General features: G+C 39.5%; 1 pseudogene; it reads left to right on the top strand.

The window, feature by feature from the left end:
• The first annotated feature begins 940 nt into the window (after nt 1-940).
• Nucleotides 941-14,466, top strand: LOC117398259 (interferon-induced very large GTPase 1-like; annotated as a pseudogene).
• Nucleotides 14,467-14,863: the final 397 nt, after the last annotated feature.

Consider the following 14,863-nt stretch of genomic DNA (forward strand, 5'->3'; position numbering starts at 1 on the left):
AAATTAATCTAATAACTATAACTATAACTAAAAAAAAAATCATAACTAACAAAAAACAGATTACCTTTTAGAGTTGTAGGTGCTGATATTATTGTATTTATTTCCTTTACTTGGCAGCTATATATAACCCTACCCTTCCGGACTTTTCAAACACAGGCAATGCGAATGCACAAACGTTACTGACAAGCGTTCGCGCTAGCCTGCTCTTTCTCAGACTAGTCTTCGATAGAGACTTCGAAACAAAAGTTCGTCCAAAAAAAAAAATATATATATCTTTCATATATAAAATAACATTATATATATATGTCAAAGTATCTTAACATTTCAAACTCTGGTGTTGAGATCACAAGACAGATTGCGGTATTGAACTGTGTGTTAATAGATCGATATTGCAGCGTGTTAATAATTATGCATAAAGTTACTGCTTTCCCAAGCTAAATTGTCTGCTGCACAGTAGCTCAGAGTAAACTTGAAGCAGGCTGTCTGCTCTTTCGCAGTGTCTTCGAGACAAAAGGTTTGTCCAAAAAAGAAATAATATATGTATATATATTTCATTGTAAATTGAGAACTACAATTTCTTAACTAGAGCAGGAATTAAAATGATTATAAACAAGACCCCTGCTTGGTACACTAAAGGTTTCTGCTCGTGTGGTGATGTGTGAGTAGTTAGCATATACAGTATACGGATAAATAGAAACCTCGTTCTTCAAAACAAGGACAGTACTTTATATGACATTTTTTGACATAAGCGATCAGGAACAAAAACGAAAATATGGGAAAAAGCGACTAAGCACACTTGTAAGCGACTGCCGGCACGGGCAAGCCCAATCCCGCGGATTTTAAGCGGAACTGGCAACCAGGTATGTCAGCTGATCACGTGATTTCCCGGAAAGCCATCCCCTGCTTCTGTCTGACTAAAAAAAAAAAACAACATCCCATGATATCGAAACTGAAAGCAAGTCAGCATTTACTTTTTAGTTGTGGGATAGTCTATATGCATATTCATTTGTGGGATAGTCTATATGCATATTCATTTGTGGGATAGTCTATGCATATTCATTTGTGGGATAGTCTATTTGGGTATTCATTTGTGGGATAGGCTATATGGATAATTTATTTGCTGGGAGGTTCCCTATATATACTGGAGCGCTTGCTTCAGAAAACCAGAACCGGACCTGGAGAAAAAGTCAAAAGGCGTCAGAAAAACAAAGGAAAGACAAGAAGGAGGAAAGTAAGGAACTTATTATAGTTTGCATTTCTAATTATTTTTATTTTGGTCTATGAAAAACAACAACTGTGTACACGGTGTGTTTAATTCAGATTGTGAATTTTTTTTTTTTGTCAGTAGTATTTTTTTTTAAATTTACCATACAGCAATGTAGGTACAGTACAAGCACGGTGGGGATAGAGGTGTATGCCTTGCTACATTAAACTCTCCCTGCACCTCATGCATATATATACCAGTTAGATAAACGAAGCATTCAAACTTTTAAAGTGGAACTTGAATGTGTTCATGGTATATAGTATACTGGCTCGCTTCTTTTGTGTGTGTGTGTGTGTGTGTGTATATATATATATATATATATATATATATATATATATATATAATGGGGTGCCATGTGTCTTTTTTCCCAGATTTATAAATGTTGTAAAAATAAATTAGGGTTACCATGTGGCCCCAGATTAACCGGACGCTGTGAGACAGAACGGGATTTCAAACTTGCCCCTAAATTGAAATAAATGAAGATGTAAATGAACCATCCTTAGCTACAATTAATAATGGTGTTTAAATACACGCAGGCGTCAAATAATTGTATTATACCAAGAATGAATTGCAGCCAGTCGCTATTTTTTTCTGTTTGTTAAAATTCAATCGCCTATATTATTCTGCAAATACAATCGCATCATCATCTCGTTGCTCTATCGATAAATTAGCTATTCGTTCATTAAGATCTGATCAGAAGCAGCTGATCAGTGTGAATTGTTTGCTGCGCCCAAGCAATTCCACCACAGCAGGATTAATCTCAGCAAAGGTGGAGCTCATTTATAAGTGAATTACTTTCAATTTAGGGGATATTTTGAAATTCCGGTCTGTCTCAAAGCGTCCGGTTAATCTGGAGCCATATGGTAACCCTAAATAAATATATATATATATATATATATATATATATATATTTTTTAATGTGTACATTCAGATATCATTTATAAATCTAGTTACAAGATTTAACATTTAGCTAAATGTTTGACTGGCCAGCTAAATCTGGAGTTTGTATGCAAATGTACTTTCACGCGATTTGATTATGTTATTTCAAAGGATCTTAACATTTAAAACATTTCAAGCTGGTGTTGAGATCACAAGACAGATTTTATCTTGCGATATTGAACAGTGTGTTAAGAGATCGATATTGCAGCGTGTTAATAATTATGCAGAAAGGTATTGCTGTCCCAAGCTAAATTGTCCTCGGAGTGAACTTTAAGCAGGCTGTCTCGCGCAGATGAGTTCATTTCTTTAAAAAGAAAGGGGCGGAGGCGAGTTTGTTCCCGTAAAAAGACAACCGTAAAGAATGACAGTTATTAGAGGTATTTAAATACACAAGACAATGTCTTCTCACAAAACAGGGTTATCGGGTAAATCACTTTAAAAGTCACACGAGAGCAAGGGCGTAGGTTTGGTTTGAACATTGGTGGGGACACAATTATTTAGGGGGGCGGAGTCGCGGTTGCTAGGGGGGTTCGGGGGCATGCCCACCCGGGAAACATTTTTTTAGGAGACAGCTGTTAAATGGTCACTTGAAATGAATGCTGGACATGAATGGAGGACAATCTGATTGACATGAAGTTGGCTGGTATACACTTAAAACACTATGATAAAGTGTCCGTCCTGGAAGCTGGTTTGACATCCCTGCTATAGAATTACTAATAACCTGAATTATAACCTATCCCAGCCTTACTGTAAGCTACCAATACCCCTGCCACTACAAGCATGAGCACATGCACGCTCACGTGCTCTGCCTGCCACTCCTGTGTCTGTGCTGCTGCTCGTACCTGGGTGCATTGCTTCATTCACCTGATAAAATAATAAATTAATGCATGCCATATAGAGAGAGAATATATGACTATGCTAACTTTATTTGCTGAGTATTACTATACAGCAGTGCTGCCCAAACACGGTCCTGGAGAGCCCCTATCCAGTAAGTTTTGTAGGTCACCCTAAATCGCTAATTTCTAAAAACTGGGAACACATGGAAGTTATTGATCAATTAAGCAAATAACTTGTTCAATTAAGGGAGCTCTGGTCATTGGGCCAGTTTACATGCTGAGAAAATCTCATGACTTGTTTACGGTCATGACTTATTTAAGGTGGTACGGTCTGGATTACAATTTTAGTTAGTTTTGGTTTATGTTTGAATACAAATGTAATACATTATACAAAAATCAAATACAACATGAAGTTTCAAAGCAGGAATTGATAAATTAAACAACTAAAATGATCTAAAATTATAACCACCTTAAATAAATCATGACATTTTCTCAGCATGTAATCCAGGCCATTGAGGGCTGAAAAGGGTAGTTCATTTTTTGTACCAAATGATCTCGAAATGACTTCATTTAATAAATCACCTGCTTAATTGATCACAATGAAATTGTTCCAGGTGTTAAGAAATTGATGATTAAAGGTTACCTATAAAACCTGCTGGATAGGGGCTCTCCAGGACCGGGTTTGGGCAGCACTGCTATACAGCATTAGCCTACTATCATATCGCAATGTGCCTCAAACAATAACATATCTCAAAACTGAGTCTAACACTTTCACTGTTATAATCACTAAGCCATTACAGACCTCGCCTGCGACCCTGTTGCTCCACCTGCCTCTGTACTGCTTTTACCAGGTTGCACTGCTTCATTTGCCTGATAAAATGATAAATTGATGCATGCTGTTTAGAGAGAAAGTATGACTGCTAACTTCATTAGTACATTATTTTTACTTTTGCTATGAGAATCATTATCAATTGTGTTTATTACTTTAACAACATCTTCCTACTTACACTTTGACTTTTTGTAAAAAAAAAAAAAAAAAAAAAAACTTCCTTACGTCCATCTTTCTTTATTTGGCTGCCATTATGCTTTAGTCACCTAGAGCCAAATTGAAGTGATTAGATAACCTTAGTTGGTTGACTATCAAAACATGCTCATGCGCTCTCTCTCTCTCTCTCTCTCTGTCACACACACACATAATGATTAGCTGTGAAACAAGCTAGCTAGCCACCAAGGACGTGGGGTTAGCAGCTAGCAATGGGTCGCTAACGTAATAAACCTACTTACCTACCCATTAGGCAGGTAGGTAGGTTTATTCTCTCAAACTATGTTGCTGACGACCTGACAATACCTTCAGCCGCGGTACCTGGCTTTCATTCAGTCAGTGGCTCACACTCATATCAGACTGACCGGCAAGCGGCAACTTCAGATGAGCATCAGTCCAGAGTCCAGCCTAAGCCGGCGATGCCCAACCTTGTTTTACTCACCCCCCACTGGCACCCCCCACTTTTTACACACACAATACAAAAATATCTAGCAAGGAGTAAGTTAGTTACAAAGGGAGGAAGGCAGAGGATAGAAATAATGTGACAACGCATTAACCAACAAACACAAATATCGAATTAAACTGATTATATTTATTCTTATTTTAAAAAATAAATGTGAAAATTGTGGCACAACATACACCGTTTAAGAATGACTAGATTTTTTTTAAAATTTTAAACCCGGAACATGACCTTTCACTCCCGAGTCCTTGTGCATTTTCGTGCCTCAATGAAAACAACACACTCTGCTTGGTCCCTGACGTCAGCCGCGCACTGAGTCAGTGGGCGCGTTAAGTAAGTGAGCCGCTCAGAAAGCACACTGAGCAGATTTAAATGACTTAACGCTCTGCTCCACGAGAGCGCTGAGCGACTTTTAAAAATGAAAAGAATAATAATTATTTGCTTGTTTGTGTTTGAGGTGATGGTAGATGAAATGGCCCCGTGTGAAGTTACTGTCCCCTGCTGTACCTCGCTGAGTTCGGCGCTCTGTTTGGACTGAACCTCATATCTGGCTGTGTTTAATACCGGCAATACCGACGTAATAATGAAAATTGTGAATAATATTAATACTACGAGCCTAATAATAATACATTAATAACTATAAAACAGCTCTACATTTAAAAAAAAATTAAATTAAATGATACAGATTTGAAAACAACAATTTTTACCATCTTATTTAGCCAATTTAATACATAACTTCATAAGTCGAAACCAGTTCATAGTTCTTGACAAACCTATTTGTCAATCGTGCCTGTGATCTCCACTTGTTTCCTGCAGGTGTCCATTCAGTCCGCTCACTCTGATCGCTGATGAAAAATGCTCAGGAGCGGCTCAGCGGGAGCGGAACTGAGCGAGTTGTTAAGTTGATTATTTTACTGAGCCGCTCTCTTTCTTAACGCACCCAGTGTTACAGTGATGCATTATGGAATTTGTAGTTTTCTTGTCTGCTAATTACACCCCAAAACCCCACCAAACACCTACAAATCCCAGGGTGCCATTCTTTTTAAAGCTATCTCTTTTTATCTCTTTAATAACTCGCCGCACTCAAAGGGCGAAATCGGGAGTATCGTTTGGCACGTCACTGTTATTATTACTAGTACGTTATTATTCAATTGTTCACCACCCCCCCCTGGAAAGTTTCACGGCCCCCCCGGTTGAGAACCTAGGGCCTAAGCCAATCAAATCAGCGTTGTTTTGTTTTTTTTTTTGAGGAGGGAGGAGCAACGAGGGGATCTTGAGAGAGTTAACCCTTTGTGGAGCGGATAAAATGACTTGACAAAAGACGTTTCAGATTTATCAAAATTATTGGTAGGGACAATACAACGGTCCCTTGACATTGGTAGGGACATGTCCCTACCGTCCCTAGCTAAATCTACGCCGGTGCACGAGAGAAATTGTATCCAACGTGTTTAAATACTGTGAGGATGAATCGCGAAAAGAAATGACAGCATTGACAGTGTACCATTTTCTGGTGTTACACGGGTCAAGTTTTGGTGCTCGTACCACAGTCTGACGATGTACCACTTTCTGACCCTACACCGGTCAGAACTGTTATTAATAAAGCGAGTGCCATTTTATAGGGTATTTTGGCGGTTGTATCAAACTGCAAACGTGATTTATGAGGAAATTATGTGATTATGTTTGGCAATGCAGTAAGCTGACATTGACAGCTCAGCTCATTTGAGAGACAACACCCCTACAGAAAATGGAGCAGTCCACCTGTTGTGAAACGTGACTAGAGTTCAATTTAAGCGGCTAGTGAAAGAAATCAAGATTTGTGTATAAAACTTTAAATAGAGTTTTTGCGTGAAGCTGTTTCTGTTAGCTATTACTATATAGTATGACCACTGAGGACAAACTCCAGTGTCTGTAGCTTCAACTGTATATAGTCCTTGCCTCACTCAGAAATCCTGCCATAGGTTTTTTCTGCAAGCAATGGGCTAGATTTTGCTCTTGCTTCAGATGTAAGACTTGCCTGTAATTCAGTCACTGTGAAATAACCCTCTGCAGGAACCTCGGAGATGCCTTCAGAGAAGAGCGTGCCAGGTGAGAGGGCTCAAGAGGCACCTGCCACTTGCACTGCTCAAGATCACAATATCCCTGAGATTGCTGAAGACACTGCACCTGCCACCTCCACTGATGTAGGTCACAGCATCCCTGAATTTGCAGAAGATGAGTCACCTGTCACCTCCAGTGCACCAGCACACAATATCCTGGAGATTACAGGTAACACTACACCTGTCATGGGCCCATCAGATCCAACAAAGAGTCCATCCACTACCACAGCATCTGTGTCCCCTCTGGGAGAGATAAAGATAGACTCAATGGAAAGCGACTCTGTTTCTCTATGCTGGTGCAGTCCTGAGAATATGGATGGGATCCCACACAGCTTTTACATTACCTACTCCAGCTCTGATAGGAGTCACCAAGACTCCATCACTGCACGCTCCAATTCCACAGTCATCTCTGATCTGAGACCTGGGAGAGAGTACACCTTCACAGTCACCACAGAGCTGGAGAATGGGATCCAAAGCACGCTTGTTTCAACATCTGTCTGCACCAATAAGAATTATTTATTTACAACTCTTCTTCTGAATAATAATCGCTCAGTCTACTTTGTTGCTACATCAGTTCTGTTTTCTTTTGCAGAACCGTCTCCTCCTGGAGAGATAAAGATAGACTTAGTAGGAAGCGACTCTGTCTCTCTGAGCTGGGGCAGTCCTGCTGGTATGGAGGAGATCCCTCACAGTTTTAAAATCACCTATTCAAGCTCTGTCGAGGACAACACTCTTTCCATCACTGCACCCTCCAATTCCACTCTCATCTCTAAGCTGAGGCCTGGGAGAGAGTACAGCTTCACAGTCACCACAGTGCTGGTGAATGGGATCCAGAGCATGCCTGTTTCAACAGCTGTCTGCACAAGTAAGGATCAGTTCTCTACAACTCGGGGTATTAGCCTCATAGATCATCTATACTTCCTTTTTGTTTCATTCCAGCTCAAGTAGACCAATTTCTTGTATTTCATACATTTGTGATGATACATAAACCCCATGCGATGAAGAAAATGGTTCCAGGGATGGTGTTGTGTTCATGCAATACAGCTGTAGCTCATGCCCTGTGGGTCTGAAGCTTGACCTAGACAGGAACAGTTAGTATCATTTTGAACAATGTTTCAAGGGCCAAACAGGAATTAATTGATGCAAGCCTTTGATACAAAAAATGTCAATTAAACCCCACATTGGTCCACTTGAGCTGGAATTTTCTAAATAACATTGGAACTGACTCACTTCAACAGGGATTGTAAATCCGTATATCCTACAACATACTGACTCAGTATAGAGTGGTTACATGCTGCAGTAAACCCAACGGGCTCTATTTAATCAACAGAAGCAGTTACACCTAGATCTGTTTTTATCTCTTTTTAAATATTGTGATTCTAGAAGGACAGACATGAGCTCTCATACGATAGTGCTAGGGGTTATTGCTTTGCAGTTGAGTTTAAGTTGAACCTCGGGCAAGTTGTTGTCCAATGTTGCCACCTGCTGGCAGGCTGGGGAATGAAGCAGCTGAAAACACTTGACACTAATTAACAGCTTTTACTTGCTGAAATAAGAAATAAATGACTGAATTTGCTGTCTGTTAAAATCAAACCAGGAGAAATCAGTAACAGACTAGAAGAGTGTTTGCTTAACACAGCAGGTCATGTAAGTATGCGCTCACAAATGATGCTCCGACTCTTTATTATTTTAATTAATTAATTAATTAATTAATTAATTTAATTAATTAGGCAGACACCTTTTATTCAAGGTAACTTATAGGCATTACAGGGCAGCACATCTGCAGTATAATAGCCAGTGACAAGCATATTCATTGCTTGTATAAACCAATCAGCCTCCACTGAGAACACAGTTGTCTCATATCCCAATACCTAATATGCATAAATAGGGCATTGGTGCATTCTGTGTGTTCAAGTGTAGTCACCAGCTAAACATTATTTCAATGTACAAAAGTACTTAAGCTAAATGGATACCTGTTACTGTTTCCCTTTCAGAAACACATCTAGAAGATTTGCTGTGCAGGCTGGGACTGGAGAACTACTTCCCTGGCAAGATTACATTGAGTACTGTCCTTGAGATCGGTAGAGAGAGTATTACAGATGAACCGATTCAGTCACTAAAAAAACTCCCCTGGTGCTTTCTGAAAAGACTCATGATGGTAAATATGACAGCTCGGAGTACCAGGTGTAGTGCTGCTGAGACAGATACAGAGTCAGCATTGCATGACCTTAATAGTGATCTTGAAATTATTGGTAGTAATGATGATAAAGACAGAAATATTATCAATCCACTTGATCTCATCACAGCACTCTTTCTGTGCTCAGATAGTTTCCTACAGCAGGAAATGATGTCAAAAATGTTGATGTGCCAGTTTGCTGTACCTCTCTTGCTCCCTGACTGCAGCACCAGTCAGTGTACATTAATGCTGTGGGCCATGCGAGACATTGTGAAGAAGTTTAGACCCCGCTCATTAGCCGACTCAAAAGGGTTTGTAGAAGACAGTATTGTCAGCACTGCCATGCCAATGATCTCTTTTGTCAGGCTGGGTGACTGCAGTTTATCAAAGTCTCAGATTCTGAATCAGGTTCTCAGCAACCCCCAGCAGTACCATGATTTCTTTATCCATCGCGACATGGAATGTGGAAATGTTCCACGGAGAATTGCAAACGGTCTAGTGGAAATATGTTGGTACCTTCCTTGTGGAAAGAACAACTTGGACATCTTTCCAGAACCTGTAGCTGTTGCCAACCTTCGTGGAGATCTCCTTTCCTTTCAGAAACAGTTTTCCATTTTATGTCAAACATCCTCGGCAGTCTTCATATTTTTTGACAGTATTGCGGAGAGCGAGTGCAATCTCTTGTCCTCTGCAGGAAATATTAAAGCCCAATTGTTTTTGGTTGCAAAGAGTAAGACGCGTACAAATTTAACTACTATGAAAGACTTGGCTTCAAAGCTAAAATTTAAGGGTTATGCTGCCCTATTTAAAGACAAGATAAATGATGCAGACTTTGTGACAAATCTGCGCTCAAATATCAACAGGACCATGGAAAACAGTCCATACGAAATCACAGTAGAACAAATGTCTGATGTTGCACGTGAATTGGGGATTCCTGTAGATGAAGACTGCACTGAATGTCAGAATGCTAAGAGAAGTGCTGCAGAAATCACATCTAGAATCGACGATGTGGTGCAATATAAAGAGGATCAGTTGCCATTGCAAGGGAAGCTTTGGAAGGAACTGGCTAAAATCGAAAAGGAGGAGTGCAGACTACGAAAGGCAGGAAACCAGCCTATTGAAAAGTATAAGAATAAACTCCAAAAAGAAATACAGAAACTGAGGCAACAACAAATCAGTTATAATATATCTGAAGCAATGGGATGTTTCATCGCTGCCATATCCAATGAAAGCAAAGAAGAACGATCCTATTTTCTAAAGTGGCTGAGGATGAACTTGGATGCTAAAGCAAGAACAAAACTGTCTGGTCTTCGTGACGAATACAAAGAAAAGTTTTCAGAGAACAAAGACATAATTGCAGCCCTGGATCAACAAATATCAAACAGCTCTTTAGGAATCGAACATTTCATGCGTGAAATGGGGCAGTTTTATGAAGCTGCATGCTGCCATCCTGACTAAGAAATATTGTAAGCAATTTCAACATCTTCCCAGTTTTGGGGCTGATCTGCTGTTGGATGGCTTCCCTCTTGAGCTGGTGGATGGAGATGCATCAAATATCCCTGTAAGGTGGGTGACCGATGTTCTAACAAAACTCCATGAGAAAGTCCAACGCAAGAGCAGGGTGCTGGTTGTAACAGTGTTGGGAGTCCAAAGCACTGGGAAGTCTACCCTCCTCAACACGATGTTTGGGGTTCAGTTTGCAGTTAGCAGTGGCAGATGCACGAGAGGAGCCTTCATGCTGTTAATCAGAGTCAAAGAGGATCTTAAAGAAGAGCTGAACTGTGATTTTATCTTGGTAATTGACACTGAAGGTTTAAAATCTCCAGAACTGGCACAACTAGAAGACAGCTACGAACATGACAATGAGCTTGCAACATTGGTCATTGGATTGAGTGACATCACCATAATAAACATTGCAATGGAGAACTCCACAGAGATGAAGGATATCCTACAGATCGTGGTGCATGCCTTTCTTAGAATGAAGGAAGTGGGGAAGAAACCAAACTGTCAGTTTGTGCACCAGAATGTGGGGGACGTGTCTGCTCATGACAAAAACATGCGGGACAGGAAAATGCTTTTAGAACAGCTGAATGAGATGACACAGGCAGCTTCCAGAATGGAAAAGAAGGGACCCAACAAAAAATTCACTGATATAATGGAGTATGATGCAGAGAACAATAACTGGTACATCCCAGGCCTGTGGCATGGTAACCCTCCAATGGCTCCAGTGAACACTGGCTACAGTGAGACTGTGTATCAGTTCAAGAAGAGCTTGATTGAGGTTTTGAAAAATGCCAACAAGGAAAAAGCTCCTGCACCAGTTACAGAGTTCCTGGAGTGGGTGGGGAGTTTGTGGAAAGCTGTTAAATATGAGAACTTCATCTTCAGCTTCAGAAATAGTCTAGTGGCTGAGGCTTACAGTAATCTGTGTGTTGAATATAATAAATGGGAATGGGACTTCCGGAAGCACATGTATAACTGGTTGGGAAATGCAGAGACCAGGATTTCTAACCTTTACTCCTCAAACTATGAAGACTTTTCCAGCAGTTTAAAAACTGAGGCATCTGCCGAAATGGATAAGCAAGAAAAACAAATTCAGGAGAAACTGGCTAATTATTACAAAAAAAAGAATGGAAATGTTCATCTAGTGGAAAAACACAGAGAAGACTTTGTGAACAGCATTAAAAGTCTTAGGAGAGAAATTGAAAACTCTGTGAATAACAAATGCGAGACCGACATTGCTATACACAAAGAGATGAAAAAAATGAACGCTATTCGTGAAGAATATAGAGCCACAATTGAACAGAAAGTACTGTGCCTACTTGATGAGTGTAAGAAGAGAAAAAGCCCTTTATCTGAAGAGCAGCTGGAGAAAGAATTTGAAAAAATGTGGAATCAGACAGTTTCTGAACTGAAGTTCAAAGGTTTAGAGACACGAGATATTGTATCAGACATACTGAATAACTTGAGGATAAATTTGGGAAGGCACGGCAGTCAAGTTCAGAAGGAATTAAGTGAGGTGAAACATTTGACTGATTGTGGACAAACAGACTTTATTGCAACAAAGAAGCACTTTGACAGCCTACACAACCAGAAAATGGACGAGAAGCCAGCAAAAAAAGGTTTTTGGTCTATGGTCAGGGAGATATGGTCAGGGAAACCTGAAGGAAAAGAACTGGATATCAAAGCAACTGAGATGGCAAATAAAATAATACGAAAATGTCAGCAGTTTGTATCACAGCGAACATCAGGTAAAGCAGATTATCATGATACCTACACAAGGGAGCTGCTGCAAATGGTAGACAAAGAGCTGGAAAATGAAGAGACCAATGCCCAGTTTGAACTTGATCTAAAGCTCCACATCTGTGGCTACGCTGCCAGGGAGTTTCAGAAGATGCATGAGGACTTCAATGAAAAAAATAACCCCAAGAATGCTCTGGAAAAATGTAGACCTCAGTACTGTTCAAACTTCAAAGATTTTTACCATGAGAAGGATCAGTGCCGAAAAACAGCTGAAGAATTCACTGAGCGCTGCCTCAAGCCTGCAGTGAGGGTGTATATCAACAAAGCCCTTGGGATAGACATTGTAGATGAAATGTTGACCGGTGCACAATCTGTGAAATACAGCTCCCGGTCGTTTTTCCAGTTCTCCATATTAAAGCAGTTGCTGGATGATGAACATTTTGGAAACTTTGTGAAGTACATTAGAAACTATGAAACTTTTGTAAAGGGCTGGATATCGGATCAGATTGTTGAGAGTCTTTCAAAAGATGCTAAGATTGGGAATTTAGAAGTGAAATGCCTTGAAACAATAACAACAAAAATTCAAGCAGCTATTGAAAATGCACAGAAGGAAACGGCTGAAAGCAAAACCTTGTCAATGTTTATTCAGATGATCTGCAGGAATCTGAATAAGGACCTTGTGATCTCCAGGGATGAGTTAGGAACAGTGCTGTTTCTAAAGAATTCAAACAATAAGGAGTTTGCTCAATATCTCCAGGTTCTTGTGAATGAACTGACAGGTACTCTAAGGGCTGAATTTTCTAAAGGTTGTGATGTTGAGAAGAAACTTATCAATCTGTCATTCAAGCCTCAGGATGAGCTGTTCAAGAGGGTGTTTGGTTGTGGAAAGCAGTGTCCGTTCTGCAAGGTCCCCTGTGAGGCAGGAGGCAAGGACCACAAAGAACACCACGCATCAGTGCATCGACCACAAGGGCTGGGGAGATACAGATATGTAACCAATGAGAAACTAACCGAGAATGTGTGCACGTCTGATGTATTCAGTGAAGGGAAATTCAGGAATAGTGACACAGAGGGGGAGTGGCATCCCTATAAAGACTATCGGAGATTCTACCCTGACTGGAACATTCCCCCAGATCCCAGTATCGAAGCCTCTGACTACTGGAAGTACGTGCTGACTACATTTAATAAAGAATTTGCAGTGGAGTACAAGGCAAAGCCTGCTGACATCCCAGCAGAATGGAGAAACATAACAAAACAAATGGCAATGAAAAGTCTGAGTAAGTTGTTCAATATTAAAACATAAGCTGCCAAACCTGCAGTTAAACAATGCTAATGTCATTGAAATGAAAAGAGCCTCTTCTGAAGTACGCACTAAGATGCCCCCTACACTAACAGCAATAAATACATCTATTTTAATTTAAGAAAAAAATAAAAGTAAATATGTTTTCTTGGTTCGTGTCTTTGAATGTACTCTTGGATATGCAAATCTGTGCCTCAAAACAGACTTCAAGATGAAATCAGTTTTAGCTGCAATGCTATAAAGGTTGTGCTATTGGCAATTCATGATTGTGTGAATGTACTTTTATACAGAAGAAAATACTTTTCTGTATAAAGTGAAAGTTTAATGAAGGTTTTTTTTTTCTCTTCTGTTTTCCTAACAGTGTACTTGCTCACCCTTGATATGTGTGGGATTTGATAAACAGCTGATGTTTGTAAGGGGCTTTCTTGTAAAATGAATCATTAGTTAATTCTTGTTTCTGTGTTTCCGTTATGCTCATGCTCTTGATTTCCAATTCCTGAAAACATATTGTATTTAGAAATAAAGTTCAGTTAAACTTAAAACAAGTGTGCTTTCTTTAACAAGGGAACCTACAAACTTCATTATGAATATCCTGGACTCCCTAATGTTGTTTTACATAAGGTAGTTCAATATTACTGCTAATCAGGGTCTGTGAAACAAGATTTATATTGGGTTAGGGTTCAATGTCAAGGTCACCGACACATTTATAAAACACTGCAAATATTAATTTTAGTACTTTAAATGGTCTCTGAGATACAAGGTTTTAGTGCAGCAGCAACATACCCATAATTATAATCTTCAGAATCATTGAATACCCTTGTGTAGTGTGAAGCTAACATCTCAGTGTTCGGTCTATATAATCTGGGATCCACGCAGTCACATGACCAGAAGGTGAAGGTGTTCAAGGTGAGGGTACTGTTTCCAGAGGTGTTGCAACAGGTTTGTAATATATTTGTAATGTCATTTGCCAGCATTTAGCAAGCATGTGTACTACCCTACTGTTACTTTTGTTTTATCCAACGTTGAACATAACATATCATATAACCTATGATAAAACTGTGCCACAAAGAGGCTGTGCCTTAAATAATTACTGCTGCTTCTGATAGTCATGGATGCCTTAAATAATTACTCCTGCTTCTGATAGTCATGGATGCCTTAAATAATTACTGCTGCTTCTGATAGTCATGGATGCCTTAAATAATTACTGCTGCTTCTGATAGTCATGGATGCCTTAAATAATTACTGCTGCTTCTGATAGACTTTTTTTATATTGGTCATTTTCACTAAATTTTTCATGGCATATTGTAATCATTTTAAATGTATTTACTTAATGAAAGAAAAGTAAGGTTAAGTAGTATAATACTACTAATAATATAATGACTTCATTTCCAGATTCAAGGATATTGACTACAGATAAATCAGATTTGGTATGGGGACAATTCACATTCAAACCACTAGATGTCACTATAATGGTACTTTTTCGTGTTTTTTCACCTGACAATGGATA

Source organism: Acipenser ruthenus, chromosome 54 (assembly GCF_902713425.1).
Source record: "Acipenser ruthenus chromosome 54, fAciRut3.2 maternal haplotype, whole genome shotgun sequence".
Classification (NCBI taxonomy): domain Eukaryota; kingdom Metazoa; phylum Chordata; class Actinopteri; order Acipenseriformes; family Acipenseridae; genus Acipenser; species Acipenser ruthenus.